Source organism: Protopterus annectens, chromosome 2.part0 (assembly GCF_019279795.1).
Source record: "Protopterus annectens isolate FY-2018-M chromosome 2.part0, PAN1.0, whole genome shotgun sequence".
NCBI lineage: Eukaryota > Metazoa > Chordata > Ceratodontiformes > Protopteridae > Protopterus > Protopterus annectens.
In genome coordinates, this window is record NC_056728.1 from 1,709,869,892 (window position 1) to 1,709,885,686 (window position 15,795).

Here is a 15,795-nt window from a genome sequence, read left to right on the forward strand (position 1 = left end):
TACTGATACAGACACCTGGTGTCAAAGTCATGGCCTCAAATTAAATGCCAAAAAATGCATAGCCATCCCGTTTGAGAAAAACAAAACACCCACAAATTACCACATAAGTGGCAGCCCCCTTAATACAGAAGAGGTAATAAGAGATCTGGGTACCCAGGTAGATAGTAATCTCTCCTTTGACAATCATATTGCTAAAGTAGTTAGGACATCCTTCTATGTGGCCCATCTAATTACTAAAGGGTTCGCATCTAGAAATAAAGAGGTTATAGTGCCCCTCTACTCGTCACTGATTAGACCCATCATAGAATATAATGCCATTTGGGATGTACCTCACAAGACACTTCCACAGCTGGAAAGACCACAAAAGTACCTCACCAAGAGGATTATTAGCCTCAAACATATGTCCTATGCAGCCCGACTGAAAAAACTTCGGCTGTACTCGGTGGCATATCGCTTACTCAGAGGTTATCTCTGCCTGACTTACAAAGCCATGTCCAACTCAGAATTGATGGACATGCTCCACCTAAAGAAATCCAAGCCACATGCTCTACTGACGTAAACCTCGCCACAACAATAAATAGAACATGCTGGAGGGGATAGATTCCTGTCACAGAGACTCCCCATGCTTTGGAACAAAATTCCAAATTACATCAGGCAGAGCCTCTCACTAACACTCTTCAAGAGAAACCTTGACGAGTGGATGGGTAATAGAAAATACACCCCTGGGATCACTTCATTGGCTCTGCTTGACAGAGATCAGTTAATTAATGAATGGGGCAGCAAAAGCCGACACACTCTGGCTAGGCTTATAAATGCCCTCGGGCAGATAGGCTAGTACCTACCTATGAACCTAAATGTGTAACATTGATTCAAAGTACCCCTGAATAAAATACTTAAATGCTACCTGCTTATTTAATTAAATCTCGGCAAGCTGCTGATGAAACCTGTACAAATCCAAGATAAGAATTCCTCTGAAAACTTGCAAGCTTATTTTTTTTCAGTATGGCATTAGGATTACTCACAGCATCAACAAATCATTGTCGGCATTTGTATATTATGTCAAAGAATATTTACATCATACACATGTTACTATAGCCTAGCTTCTGGACCAGTTTTCAAAAAAGTGGAATATGTAAGTAAATGGAGAAATACGGCCTTGTAAGGTCTCTGGTTAAGAGATTTCTGAGTTAGCTGAAAGAGACATCTACATTGACTAGGATAAGGGGTCTCAAACTCAAATAACCACTGGTACTGTATGAGGACTAGCAAACCCTAGAGAGGGACACCGTCTCCAAAACAAAAAGAAATGCAGGCTGTGTAGCTAGAAAAGTAGTGTAGTCACTTCATCTATAATTATGCTGGTTTAAGGGCTGCTTGAGGTCCAAGGGCCATGAGTTTGAGATTCCTAAACTAAGTAAAGCTAAGAGTGCAAGCCCTGTCCTAATATGAAAATGATACTCATGCAACCTGCTAAAACACGCCCTTCAGACTTATTATAATCAGCTCACATGTAGATGCAACACAGGCAAAAAGAAAATATCCTCCTCTGCAGCTACCTTTGCTGAGAAAGGCAAATTTTGTTTGTGTGTGTCCAAATCAACTTTTCTACCCTTGATACTTACCAGCTCATTCTTCTACCACCACCATTGAGTATGTGTTTGCCAAGGGGTGCACTGGCTGTCTTTGTACATGGCCTTGGGAGGTCTAATACATTTATTAATGAAATTCTTTAACACCTATCACATGAGCTTTATTTCTACCAGCAGATGGCAGTGTGTGCAGGTTTTTTTTTTTTTTTTTTTTGTCATTCACCTTAGGGTTCACTCTACATCTCTGTGACTATGAGCACACTTTCCATAAATTAAAATAGACTGCTTCTTAAGTCCCTGCCTTCATTTCCTTCCTCTTGCTTAACTCTTACGACAGAGCATTACAAGCTCATTTGTTCCACTGTTAACCGTGCAGAACTATTTAACTGAGTGAGGTAGCAGTCTCCCTAAGGAATGGACCATTGTATTTCAGCGGTGTGGTAGAGAGCTGGAAATCCAGTGACCTTCTAGGCCGTGATATACATATCCCACTCAGATACGGTGATTTGGTGTTAGCCCCTGGCCTCTGCCAGGAAACAGTTTTGCAGCAAAACAACTCCTCTGCTGACCTGGAAAGAAAAACTGTAAGTTACTTCAGCCTGATCCCCCTAAGCCCACATCCCTCCAGCTCCCTGGGCTGATTTGTGAACTCAGGGCACTGGATGCACAATCAGAGCTGAAAGTGGTTCTGCTCCAACAGGCAGGCTTTCTTTTAAAAGATTACCCTCTAACAAGAGATAAACAAAACATTTTTTTGTATACAGTTGTGATCTAGCACGGATTAAAACTGAGCAACTTTGTACATTTAAGTATTTAAGCACTCTGTCTGATTCTAATTTAAATTTTGAAATGCAACTGTCAGAACTGAAATCTGCAATGTACACAAAATTGCATACATTGAAAAATATGCTGTTCTTCACACACAATTGCATGCGATGAATCCTATCAGTTCTGGCAGGCCATACTCCAACAGCTGAAAGAACTTGTGTTCTCTCATGCATGATGGTTATCTGGTTGACTTCAGAAATTTCTTGGTGTCTCTCTCACTCGGTCAGGTGATAGACAGTCTCTTACACTGTCATCAAACATGGACTAAAGCATCAGAACCTTCACCTAAAATACTCTACTAAACTCTCTACTAAACTGGCCAGTCTCAGCCATGCATTTCTATCAACAGAATGCCCAGTAGTGGCCAACTTTGTGGCAAAATCAGCAATTTCATCCAGGTTGGTGACTTCGTACTCTTGGTTCCATATTTTCACTAGCTCCAAACGTTCATAATTCTCAGCTATACACCTTTAAATCATGGTTATTTCCCTTTTTACTGACAGCTTTCAATATCTCTCCTTTCCCCCACAGAATCTTTTGAGAAATAACATTTTCTCATATCTTTATACTAAAACCTATGTCAAATAACAACAAAAGTAATATACTCACCATGACGATAGATTCATGTTGTCTTTTTTCATCTGGTTCAGCCTGTGGATTATCAAATCTGACTTAGATCAGAGACCGGCCATATCCTAAAGACTTCAGCTCCTGAGCTCCGCCTCCTCTATCCAGAACACCTTTGTCAACTTGGGTTACTTCAGATTGAGTTTGCCCCAATCTGCAAAAGCTTCAACCGTTCAATCCCAAAAGAAAATAATAAGAACCTGAACAAAGGAGGAGCAAAATTCTCCCCGACTATTTCTACCTATGATCGAGATACCGGCTTTCAAAGCAGGGGCAGGTGACAGAGAAGACTGAACCAGATGGAAAAAAAACAACACCGAACTATCACTGTGATGAGTACATAATTTTCAGATCCTATGTTGTCTTTTCGATTTGGGTTTAACCTGTGGGACAGAGTCCCCAACCACATAAAACACTAGGGAGGTTCTACAAAAGGGCACTGCGCAGTATAGTAGAACCAAAGGAGGCCCTAGACCCTGAATGAATGCCCAGCTGTAATGGGACACAAATGTGTGAGGAGCCATCCAAGCAGCAGTAGCACAAACATCATCCAAAGCAACTCTGGAGAAAAAAAAAACTGTAGAGGTGGCTATAGTTCTAACAGAATGGCCTTTCGATTAATGAGGCAAGGCGTTCCATTTCAAACTATACTCAAAAGAAATACAATCAGTCAGCCACCTGGACAGAATAATCTTAAGACACTGGCGCACCCAACCAGGAATTTGAAAGAGACAAATAATTGATGAGACTTCCTGAAGGATTTGGTTCTGTACAAATAAAACCTCAGTTGTCTATGGACATCAAGATAATGCAGTAAATACTCTCCTTTACTGTAAAATTTGGGAAACAACAGACTGCTCTCCATTGCCACCTTTGGGAGAAGACCAGAATCGGTTTGGAGGGGCACCCCCCCCCCTACCCACCCAAACACCTTTATTGAATTATCACTTGTGACACAGGCAAACTTACATTCATACAAAAGTAATAACTCTATAATTAACATAACATTTTATTTCACATATACTGCTATATATCATATAACCTAAGCAACATTACATAAATTATTCAACTCCTGTATTTTTTCTTACTACATAGGCAATCATACATTTATACAAATGAAAACAAACTACACTAACACAATCCTAGTTGCAAACATTTTATATCACAAATCATACTGACACACTCCTAATTGTAAACATGATACATCATTTATAATCTACCCAATCTTTTTCAGTCAAACATCAGACAGCTCATGTAAGCCCTGCGGCCTTTTAAACCTTACTCCTCCCTTGTATAGATTGTTCCCACAATTCCCATTTTCATATGTAGTTTGCTCCTACCCTTTTCTAAAGATCTCAATTCTAGTTATTTTATCTCTGTTACTATAGTCACTACTTCGAGTATAGTTGGTTTAGATCTTTATTTCGATTTTCTAGTAATTGCTTTTTTGGCAGCCACCATTACTAGACAGAGCAACGCCTTACCCATGCCTAGGCAATTCCGATTCTGTATCATAGCACAGAAAAATCATCTCCCTCGTCAGACCAATCTGCCCAACCAGCAGCTCCAACAATGCATCCCACAGGGAATTCTTAAAGTCCGCTAATTCACCACAGTCCCAAAAAATATATTCCCAATTAACTCTTTCTTCCCCCATCACCTCCAACATTTGCTGTCTGCCTGAGGAAAAATTCTCTGGAGTCTACTTGGGGTATAGAAATATCTATGCAAACATTTTGTGGCAAAAATCCTAAATCTTCTAGATTTTGTTGCATATTTGGGAGACATACATATATCCTCCCATTGTTTCTTGTGAATTGTTTATTCACGGTCTCTTCCCAATCCTTTCTAACCTCCTCTGATTGATTCTCTAGTTATCATGCAATATTTCTTATGCTCAACTCATTATTCCTTTTTTAATGGCAGCTTCTGTTATAGAGTCTATTAAAAACTCTACCAGTGCTGGTCTTTTGTTTAGGACCCTCCCAATTTCTTTCTTTTTTGCCTAGACTCTGATATCCTTGATAGGGAAGGCAATCTCTAACCTGCAGTCCAAATACATTCTTGGCCTCTTCCCATTCTGTTACCTTTTCCTCTCTAGTTATTTACTCCAAATACACTGGTTACTTTGCTAGTTTTCTCCAATAAATTCCAGCCCCCTCTTGCCTATTGTCTATATCCCTAATTCAGTCATCCCTATTGACAGAATCCCCTTTCTGCTACTTTATGGATACAATATTCTGTATAATTACTGTTATTCTCCTTAAAGGCTTGCATCCAAAATCTCAGTCTCTCATTGTTTCTTGAGCCCCCCCCCCACATCCCTTTCCACTTTTAATTATAGTTTTCTGCTTGCACTCTGTATAGGAGTCTTAACTGTGTACCTCATGAAATACCCCTTCAAATTGGCTAAACCCAATCTGCCCTCTTCTACTGGAAGAATCAGCTTATCCCACTTGACTCTTGCTGTCTTCCCCTTTCAGATAAAGTCCTTCAGCTCTTTATCAATTGATATCCACAACTTCTCTGGTTGATAAAAATATGCCTGACCTGTGTATAAGACTAAAGGGACTAAAAATATTTTGATTGCTTGTATCTTATTATCCATATCCATATAACAAAGCTTCCATTTTCTCAGTTTTCGTATTATCTTTTTAGTCTCTTCCCACTTATCCTTTGCTGCCACACTACAATCACTTTAATCCATGCTCCTAAATACTTAATTTAATCATGTCCCCATAAATATGGAAATTCCTGAACCAATCTGTGTGTGGATACATAATTTAACTCTATTGCCTTTGTTTTAGCTTCATTAATTTTGTATCCCAAAAAGATCTCAGACTGTCTGAAAATGTTCCACAACACTGTAATGTCTCTCTCTGGTTTGGTCAGCTATAAAATAATATCTGCAAATAAAGCCAGCTTTTCTTGACTACCATACCAATTATATCCTTGAATTTCTGAGTCCCTTATTTTCTTTGCCAATGGTTCTAAATACAAAGCAAATAATAAAGGGGAAAGAGGACCCCCCAACCTGGTTCCTCTGCTCAAGTAGAAATTATCAGAGAGGACGCCACCACTTAAATTTTTGCCTCCGATCCATCATTACAAAGGGTGTCCAATCTTACTGTGTAATATTAACATTAATACAAATGGTAGTTTGACCAAGAGCAAGGCTACAGAAGTGGCCCACACAGTGTCACCAAATAAACATGCAAGTACTCTCAAAACTTAAATATCTCTACACAGATCAGCCACAATGAAAGGTTTAAATATATGTAATAACAACTAATAAAAGAGCAAGACAATTCTAAATATATATTCACAGTGAAATTAGAGTTCAAAACCAAAGGAAATATTTAAATCATTGAGGGACAGTCTCAAATAAATAAAGCAAAATACCTAAACTATGCGTCACTATATCCCTGACTGCATCTAAGAGAGTTACTATACCCTAGGTACTTACTTCATTAGAGCAAGGCAAATGTGGTGAATGGTTCTTGTAGTTGTTATCAGGTCCAAAAAAGAATACAGAATGCCATGTCTCTCTCAGGGAGTTCTCAAATTAATATCTCAAATATTACTGGTGGGATAGCTTGCAGAATGACATCATTTCTTGTCATCTGACTTTATCCCAGGTGAAACCACCTTTGCTGGAAGCTGACCGTATTTAGCATCTACCTGTGAAAATACATAGACGTCAGATCTTTGGCAGATGCTGGAAGTCATAAAACAATTGCATTCCTCCACATTTTAGGACTAGTAATTAGTTCACCCTAAAGACAATAAAGAAAGCTTCTCAGCACAGACTCTGCATTTCTAGCTCATTGAAAACTGAAAGATACCAGGTTTTATTGCATAGCCACAAAGTAATTTAATTTCAGCTATTTTTCTGAAGTTAACCTACTGTATTCCAGTTACATTTAAACAGTTACAATAGTGCATGTACATTTCTGTTCTATTCTAGTAGGGCACACTGTGGTTAAATTTCAAACAGCACTTTGCAAAAACATTTTTAACACACACTTTTGTATCAGCAGTTTGATATACACATGAAATACAGTTCTAATACATTTGTACACAAGCACCTTATATAAATCATATTGATATTCACAAATGACACATAATTATTTACACAATTCCAGATAGATGTGCTGTCAGTATCCCCCTTTGTCACATACACCTTAAAATACTGAAGTTTTACCCACCTATTAGGAACAAAAGTACAAAACTGACAGCCATACAGACTTGAGTTAACCTAAAAGAAAGGTTATCCATGCTAAGAGGCATGGTGCAGCCAGTGTTTCTACTAAATGCTGATTGGTTTTGTCTTATCTTTATAGTTCTCCAAGCTGGGAAAACCCCAGAAAGCTTTTACAAAACATTAACTACCTTGGGAAAGTTCTTGAATGCTTTCAGAGATAATCTCCTAGCCAAGTTTGCTTTTCTTTTTTCCCATCAGCCAATCACTCTACCAAACTGTAGCCACTTTTTCTTTATCAGATTGTCTTCATGGAAACATGAAGACCAGCATAGATGTATTTGCTAGAAAAAAAGCCTCATAATATTTAATGTTTTTGTTTTACTCTCTCTTACAACTTGTTACTAAGTCAATCTAATGCAAGATTGAAAAAAAGCACATACATTTTTTTCTTTTATCATGCTTTTTAACCATTGTTTTATACTGCACAACCTACATTTCTTAAAACTGAACAAGGAAAAAAAGAAGGGTGAATAAAAACACTTAAACAACTGAAAAACACTCTACTTTATAGCATGCAAAGAAAACTACATGCCACAAAACTAGTACCATTTAAAAAAGAATCTTTACTTACCGTTAACTTTCTCCATCTTCTTCATCTCCCAAAGCACTTTTCCAAACATTAATGACATGAAGTAGGGCATATGCATTAAAAGTCCCCCACAAGTCCAACAAATTCTGAAAAAAGGTCCAATATTTCCAGATTTTCTTCTTCTGTCATATTTCACAAATATAATTATTGCTTAATAATCCCACATTAAGTTAATCAGTTTTATTAGTGTTCAACTCAGAAATCTTGTCTCTGCTTCATTTCAAAATATGCTCTTGATTTTACTCGTCTACTCTTGTGTACCCTTCCTTCTCTCAAACATTTTCTGTGTAAATTTTGAAAAGGATTCATAGGTCTTTATTACCAGAAAAGCAAGAAGCAGAATCTCCTTCTGTTTCACAGTTTTTACTTTTTGTTGGACAAACTTTTATATTTCCTCCTTAGCTTGTATTTCATCAAAAATTACTTTGTCCTTCCAGGTAAGATTATAATGAAGGCAGCTGGGTACAGCAGTTTGAATCTCACACCTGCATCTTGACATTCCCTGAATAGTGGAATAAATTTACTCCACTACTGTCTGGTGTACGAGTAATCATTCTCCACAAACACTCTCTGTCTCCCACTTTTAATACTTTATCCTTCTGCCACAGTTTTGTCAGAATCAACTCCTTCTACTGGTAGGATTGCATCTTTACTATTTACGGTCTGGGTTGCTTTCTTGTAGCCACATTTGGAGTATAAACACAAAGTGCCCTTTCAACAACTCCTGCTGTGGAATACCAGTCCAGTTGCTTATTTGTGCTTTCATAAAATTAATGCAGTCTGTTCCTTCCAGTTTCTCTGGTATAGCTGAAAATCTCAGGATTTCCCTATGGGCTTTGTCCTCTAATTCTGTTATTTTTTGAAACATCTCTTCCTGAGCAGTCTCATATTTAGCCAGCCTTTTCTTCATTTCGAACTCTGAATTTTGTAGCTTTATCATCTCATCTGAATATCTATTTAAAGCTTCTTCCATTTTTTCAACCTTTTGTTGTTTGTGTTGATATACTCCATGACTGTATTGTTTATTTTAACCAGGTCTGTATGCAGTTGTCTTGTATCTTCCTGTAGGTTACTGGACATCACGTCTGAAGGTTGCATTGCTTTTTGCTGAACAGCTGCAGAACTTTCCCCAGTCAGTGTTTCTTCCTCACTTTTTGTAGCTGATTTTTTTTCTAGGTCTTCTGCATTTCTTTATTCCTGGCATCCAGGCAGTGCACTTACTAACCTGTTACTGAAATTTACCCATAAACACAAGTCTACTGGCCTTCTCTGCTGAGTTTCTGTTTTCACATTGGGAGAGCTAGAAATAAGCTGTTACTCAATGTGCAGTCATCTTGGAAGTCTGAGGAGCATGCTATCTTTATGAAAAAATAAATAAATATAGAGGGACCGAGGATAGGGTCTGTAGTTTTGACACATGCTTGGTGGAGTAACTGTCACCAAAAATAAGGTCTTCCAAGACAACAATTTCAAATTAACCACACCTGAAGGCTGAAATGGAGGTGTAGAAAGCACTTGAAGCATTAAAAGCAAGTCCCATGGCAGGATAGGATCCTGGACTGGAGGATGTAATGAAAAGGTTCCGTTGAGTAAGGCCTTGGAAATTTTTAGAGCCACCAATGGCATATTATGCCTGCCAATGTGAAAGTTGGAAATAGCTGCCAAATGTACCTTGACAGTAGAGTAGCTGGATACCGAGTGAAAAAAGTCAGTGTGAAAGTTCAGAATCACCTTCAAAGGAACTGAGAAAGGGTACAAACCTTAGGAGTTGCCCCAAAATGCAAAAAAGTTCCACTTACTAGCATATAATTTACAAATAGACAACTTCTAAGAAGACAAAAGCTTGGGATCTCTGGCCATCAGGGGAATTCGGCAAACCATGCAGTTAACCTGAGTATCTGAAGGTCAGGCAGATCCAAGCCAACTGGGTGAAAAAGAAAAATCAGATCTGTAATGGGATCCAGAACCTAAGTGAACACCTTGGGTGAGGTGGTGACCAAAGGGAAGAACTCTGAACTGATGATGACTGGCTCCCAGCTGGAAGTGCAGAAACCTCCTGGAACACCTGACTATCTTTGTATAATGTTAGGTGTCCCTAAGGTTGATTAAGCATATCCAGTCATTCTTCTTCAAGAGAAGCAGAATGGACTACACCATGACCATCCAGAGCTTTATTTGTCTGACAAAGTGATTCAACTTGCTCAAATTCAAAACTAGCCTGAGGTCCTTGTTCTTTGGAACCAAAAAGAAACCTGAATTGACCCCAGATCAGCAAAGGTCTGGTGGGACCTCTTGGATAACTTAATTTACTCAGTTTCTGAATTTTGAAGGCTGCGTCCCTTCTTTGATGGGGTGGCATATCTGGAAGATGCTTGGGATTTACCTTCGGAATATCTAAAACTGGAATCATGTAACCTCTGGATCTGACTCTTAACATCCATGCATCCAAACTAATGGCCTTGCAAGCTTCCTGCTGTACAGCCAAGGACTGCTGAAAGGGCCTCCCACAGAAAGCTCTGCAGAAGCCATGTTTCTGCAGACCACCCCTGCTACATAGGTGGCACCCACTGTGGTTACCCCCCCCCCGCCACAGGACGAATCTTCAAAAGGAGATTCTTGAAAAGGCTGCTGCGCTTTTCTGAAGAAGAGATGTTTTCTCCCATTCTGGTTCCAGAGAGGGTCTGCTGAGGGTTACCAAAACATACAACAATGGCAGACAGCATCTTTCTGCCCTGCTCGCTCCTGGTCAAAGTGTCCTTAACCTTAGGCCCAAAAAAATGAAGAGCCATCATAGGGGGCATTAATAAAGGATGCCTTGAAGCATATGCAAAATTACGCAACCTCATCCAAGTGTGGCAACACAACAGCAGTTCAGGAAGTGCCATGAGACACATTAGAAAGCAGACTTATTGACACGTTAGCAATAGACTGCAAGGTGGACAACTAAGTCTCTAGAGTCTTTTGAGACTCCAGTCTCTGCTGTGTCTTAATCACCCTTGACACTTCCAGACAATACCCCATGAAGTCTCGTCACGTGAGTGAGGTAGTTTAATGCTCTCAGTGCAAATGTGTCTAAGGTGTAGGAGCACCTCCCTAACAGGTTCAATGCCTGAGACATCCTATTTGGAGGATGCACCAACAAACTCTCTTCTGAGATGATCTTCTTAGTGGCTGCCACCACAACAGCATCAATGGCACGACCCTTACTCCAGTGATGCCAGTACTGGGAGGGGCCAGAATCTTGTCTGGTATCTTCTTTCTTCCAAGCCCTCCAGAGGACCAGTGCATCTGGAGGGGGAACCACTCAGGATATGAATGTTCCCACCCTAAAGGCCTCTAAAAATACTGACTCCTCCAGAGATGAGGCCTCATTATTCCAAGCCCTGCGCTGGTGAAGCAGCTCCAAAAGACCACCAAAAGAGGCATCATGGAAGATTTAGGGTACCCCTCTCCATCAAGGTCAGTTTCCTCGGGTTAGGAATTCCTCTGGAGAATCCAGGTGTTTTCACTTACACCAACTCTTGCGCAAGACTTCTGCCCTGAAGAATCTGCGGGAAAGTGGAAGAGGCAGGGGGTCCTGAAGGCAGGGCAGACTGGAAACTGCCTGGAGTGGGCTATCCCGGGGGAAGACTGATGTGTGTCTACAAGCACATATGACGAAAAGAGAGGGATATTGGTTACACCCAACCACTCCATTCCCTGAAGAGAGAAAATTCTCTCTACAACATCAAAGGCAAAGGCTGAAGCTTGCATCCTGATATCCATACATTTAGCATATGGAGATCCTAAAGATATACCAGATTCTGGAGCCACTCCAGACTGCCCCGATGCTAAGCTTAGAGCTGAACCATCAAGAGCTGAAGCACTAAACAGCAGGAATGATTCTGAAACTGAAAGTGTCAAATCCAACCAGCAAACCCCTGTCTCAAAGTGTCACCTGTGAATCTGACAGAGTTGGGGAAACCAAGACTGGGGTAGAAGCCAAAATCAGCCAAGTTGTCTGATCTTAACCTAAGGGTGGAATGGGAACTGGCTTCAATAACCTCAAAACCATAGGGACCAATGGAAGAAAACAGTCTGATAGAGCTTAAGTCTCAGGTCGAGGACCTTAAGTCAATAGGATCAGTCCTAATTCCATCTGAACTTCTAAGAAAGGACTCCATCAGGTGTTCGAAGTCAGCAGGTCTTAAAATCCAGACCAAATGGAATGACTGAGCCAACTAAAGTACCAATGGAGGCTCATCTGCTAGCTGGCAGTTCCAAGGACCGGATCCAAACCAGAGCGGCTCGGATCCAGTAAGGAGAAGGAGACAACTCTGACAAAGACTCTCACAGACTGGAGAGGGAGAACATCGAAAAGGTTCTGTCCAAGAAAGCTCCTTTCAACAGAAAAAGCCACTGGGACACTTGGTTAAGGGGGAAGGAGCCTTCCCAGTAGTCAGCACCTTGGGAGATCAGGCCCAAGTTGTCGGATCCAATTATGTTGCTGTAGTCACTGGAGGTGCCAACAATCTTAGAATCTTTGGATCCAGCAGACAGGAATTGGAAGATGATCATTTCTGGTGCTGTTTTGAAGGTTTGGGGGTCCTTAGATCATTCCTTATGACCACAATCACTTTTGCTGACCTTACCAGAAGGAGAAGAGGAGGAGGAACTGGCCCGGGAACAAACGCTTAAGGACCAACTTGGTCCTCCTCTTATTCACAGCACAGGTGCCAAAACTCTCACAGATAGCATACTGCAAATCTAGGAGAGTGGCCCCAATACAATAAACACACTTGTCATGCATGTCTCGAGAAGGGAGCTTGTCGCTGTGCACCACACATTTCTTAAAACCCTTCTCCATAGCAACAATCTACACTATTAAACTGTTCAAGTGCAACTACACAAACCACACACTCTAGCATATCAAAAGAAAAACAGAAATGACAAACCCTAATGCACATAAGGCAGGAAAAGCCTGTGAGCAAAAAAAAACAACACTCTTCAAACCTGTCAGACCTACACTACCTAACCACCACCAACAGAAATTACACCAAAACACACTAACAACTAATCACACTAGGGTAGAGGAAAGGGTAAACAAGATTAAGCTAAAAGCACTGACAAAAGGATACACCGCATGGAGCTCGAGATCAAGCTGCTACCCAGGAAGGTGGCAAATGAGATCTTAGGTAGTTTGGAGGCTGAAGTCTTTGGGATATGGCTGGTCTTGGATACGAGTTGAATCCAAGATCCAAGTTGAGTCTTATAACCCACAAGTTGAACCCAAATGAAAAACACATCAAATCTACTTTTACAGCTTACAACACTGGATCTACTTTTACTATTTTATCATAGTTTCAAACACTCTGCTCTATGGAGCTAATGAATAAGCCACCAAACACCAAGGCTGCACTGCAGGTGCACTTTTTACTTCAGCAATGTTTGTATTATTTGCCAGTTTCAGTGAATGGAATCAGTTTGTTCATTTAAGCATTCACTCTCAATGCCTGTTTTATGCTGTTCAGAGACAAACGGATTCACAGCCTATCCTGGCAAGCAATGCACCCAAGGGAGAAAAAAAATCCTGGATGGAACCAGCCAGTCTACTACAGTCTGCTTTTCACTGCGGCAAGCTCTAAGAACACATTATAAACTCAAGCAGTCTAATCAGAAGCATGGATAAAGGAATGGTGTACAGTTTACATCTACTTTCTTAAACAAATGGTAATTTATTTATTTTATTTTACATTTGTTGACCGGGATAGTCTGACTGGATACATGTCCATTTTCAGCGGAGGCCCGGGGAGAAAAGCTCTGAAGGAAGTTACACAAGCATCTTAAAGCACACGTTTATCACAAGTTACAAAGTCAGTTGATGAGTATCAGTTATGCATGGACTCAAACATATTATATAGCTTAATAAAAATAGCACAAGACATTTGAGTTACAAAAATAGTATTGGTATACAAGAGAAGCTAAACATTTAGTCAGGCTTGGAGCATGGACATAACCACTGAGACATGAAATACTGCTTGAGACATTTCTTGAATCGAGATAAAGATGTTTCTAGGGTAAGGTCAGCAGGTAGAGAGTTCCAAATTTTGCCAACATAATTGGTGAAGTGGGTGTCCCCGGCTGAGTTGTTGGGTTTGATAGTTTGTACTACCATTCTATTAGATGAGCATAGTGGTCTGAGGTTAAGGTGGGGATAGATAATGTCTTTTAGTGCCGGAGTATTATCAGGTTGTTTGAGTACTTTTTGAGCCAATATAAGTTGGTTATACTGAAACAGTCTGGGTAACTCTAGCCATCCAAGATTACTTAGGTTTATACAGTGATGTGTTCTATAGGGCAGGCCAGTGGCAAATCTAGCTATGTGATTGTAGCAGCTAGAGGGTTTGTTTTTTATTTAAGTTGGTAAGTACAGGGGAGGCATAGCATAGGGTAGAGAGTAGATTGGAGCGGGCAATGGAAGTTCTGGTAGAGGGGGTTAGGAATGGCTTTATCCTATATAGTGACCCAAGTTTTTTGTTAACAGTTTTGTTGATCTGCACATCAAATTTAAGATTGCTATCGACAATAACTCCTAATAGTTTTGTGTGGAGATCTGGGGCGATTATGGTACCATTATTGGACATAATGGTAAAGGATAACAGTGGGGACCTTTGCGTGGGGAGAAAAAGTAGGAGTTTTGTTTTGCTGGGATTCAAAATCCGACAGCGGTCAGCAAGCCAGTTTTCAACTCGGTTAAAAGAACTCTGGGTTATTGACTGCAGCTCTAGTTGGGAGGTAGCAGTGCAGATCAACGTGGAGTCATCCACGTATTGGATGCAATTAACCTTTGGTATGACAGTGTGAAGGTCATTGATAAATATGGAAAACAGAAGAGGTCCCAGAATAGATCCCTGGGGGACACCTAGGGTGTTAGGCAGGAGGTTAGATAGTTTGTTATGCCACAAGATGGCTTGTTGCCTATTATCCAGATACGATTGAAACCATTGGAGTGATACAAGGATCTTAGAGCCTACACTTATCGGTAAGTATGCTAGGATTTTTACTCGGGGTTTAAGTAGGCTTTTTAGTTTAATTTTTACTGCCTAAAGTGTGCTTTTGTTCAATGTAGTAGCACTTTTCCTGTTTTCTTTCCATTTAGTGCAAAATATAAAGGAAATGCTTATTGAGGCATTCAGTATACCTTTTAGGGATAAATGGTTTGATATTAGCCAGATTTTTATATTTTTAGGGGTAGGTCCACTAATACCCAACAGTGCTTTAGACCCAGGGCAGCAGCTGTGGTATAACAAAGAGAAATTAGTAGATAACCTTGGCGGTCAGTTTGGACAAGGGGAGGTTCTGAACAGGTTTTCAGCGTAAGTTTCCACTGGGTAGTGTCCTTCTATGGAACAAGCCTCACAGGACAGCTGTTTAGAGGGGATGGTACCACAAGGGAGAAGGCTGCTGACTGGGTTCAGAAACCAGGAAGAAGACCTGTTAATGTCCTGCTGGCAGCTATTTGGAATTTTGCAAATAACTATGTCACTTGTGAACATCAAACTGATTTATACAAGATGCATGTGTTAACAGATGTATTAGAACTGTATGTCATAAAAGATTCTGGTGTTACAAATGTATTAGAACTTTATGTCATGTGTATATCAAACTGATTTATACAGATGTTTGTGTTGAAAAGGGGAAATGAGAGAGGTTCTGGAAGAGTCATATTCTGTAGAAACACAGTAAAGATTTTAGACTCAACTTTAGAAAAAAACGGGAAGATTAACCACTGCAGATTTAAAATGGAAAGAACAAGTATGTAGAATTATAACATTATATGCTTATACTACCAGTGAAGAAACGGAAAGCTTAATTCATCAGATTTTTGACTATGTAGTGATAAATATGAATATTACAAT

The 15,795-nt window shown here is 40.1% G+C and overlaps 1 protein-coding gene across 1 annotated transcript in view; it reads right to left on the reverse strand.

Annotated features, from left to right (window-relative positions):
- MIB2 (MIB E3 ubiquitin protein ligase 2) overlaps positions 1 to 15,795 on the reverse strand; it is a 1,775,226-nt gene that overhangs the window by 1,220,180 nt on the left and 539,251 nt on the right. The gene's annotated exons all lie outside the window — the stretch shown is intronic.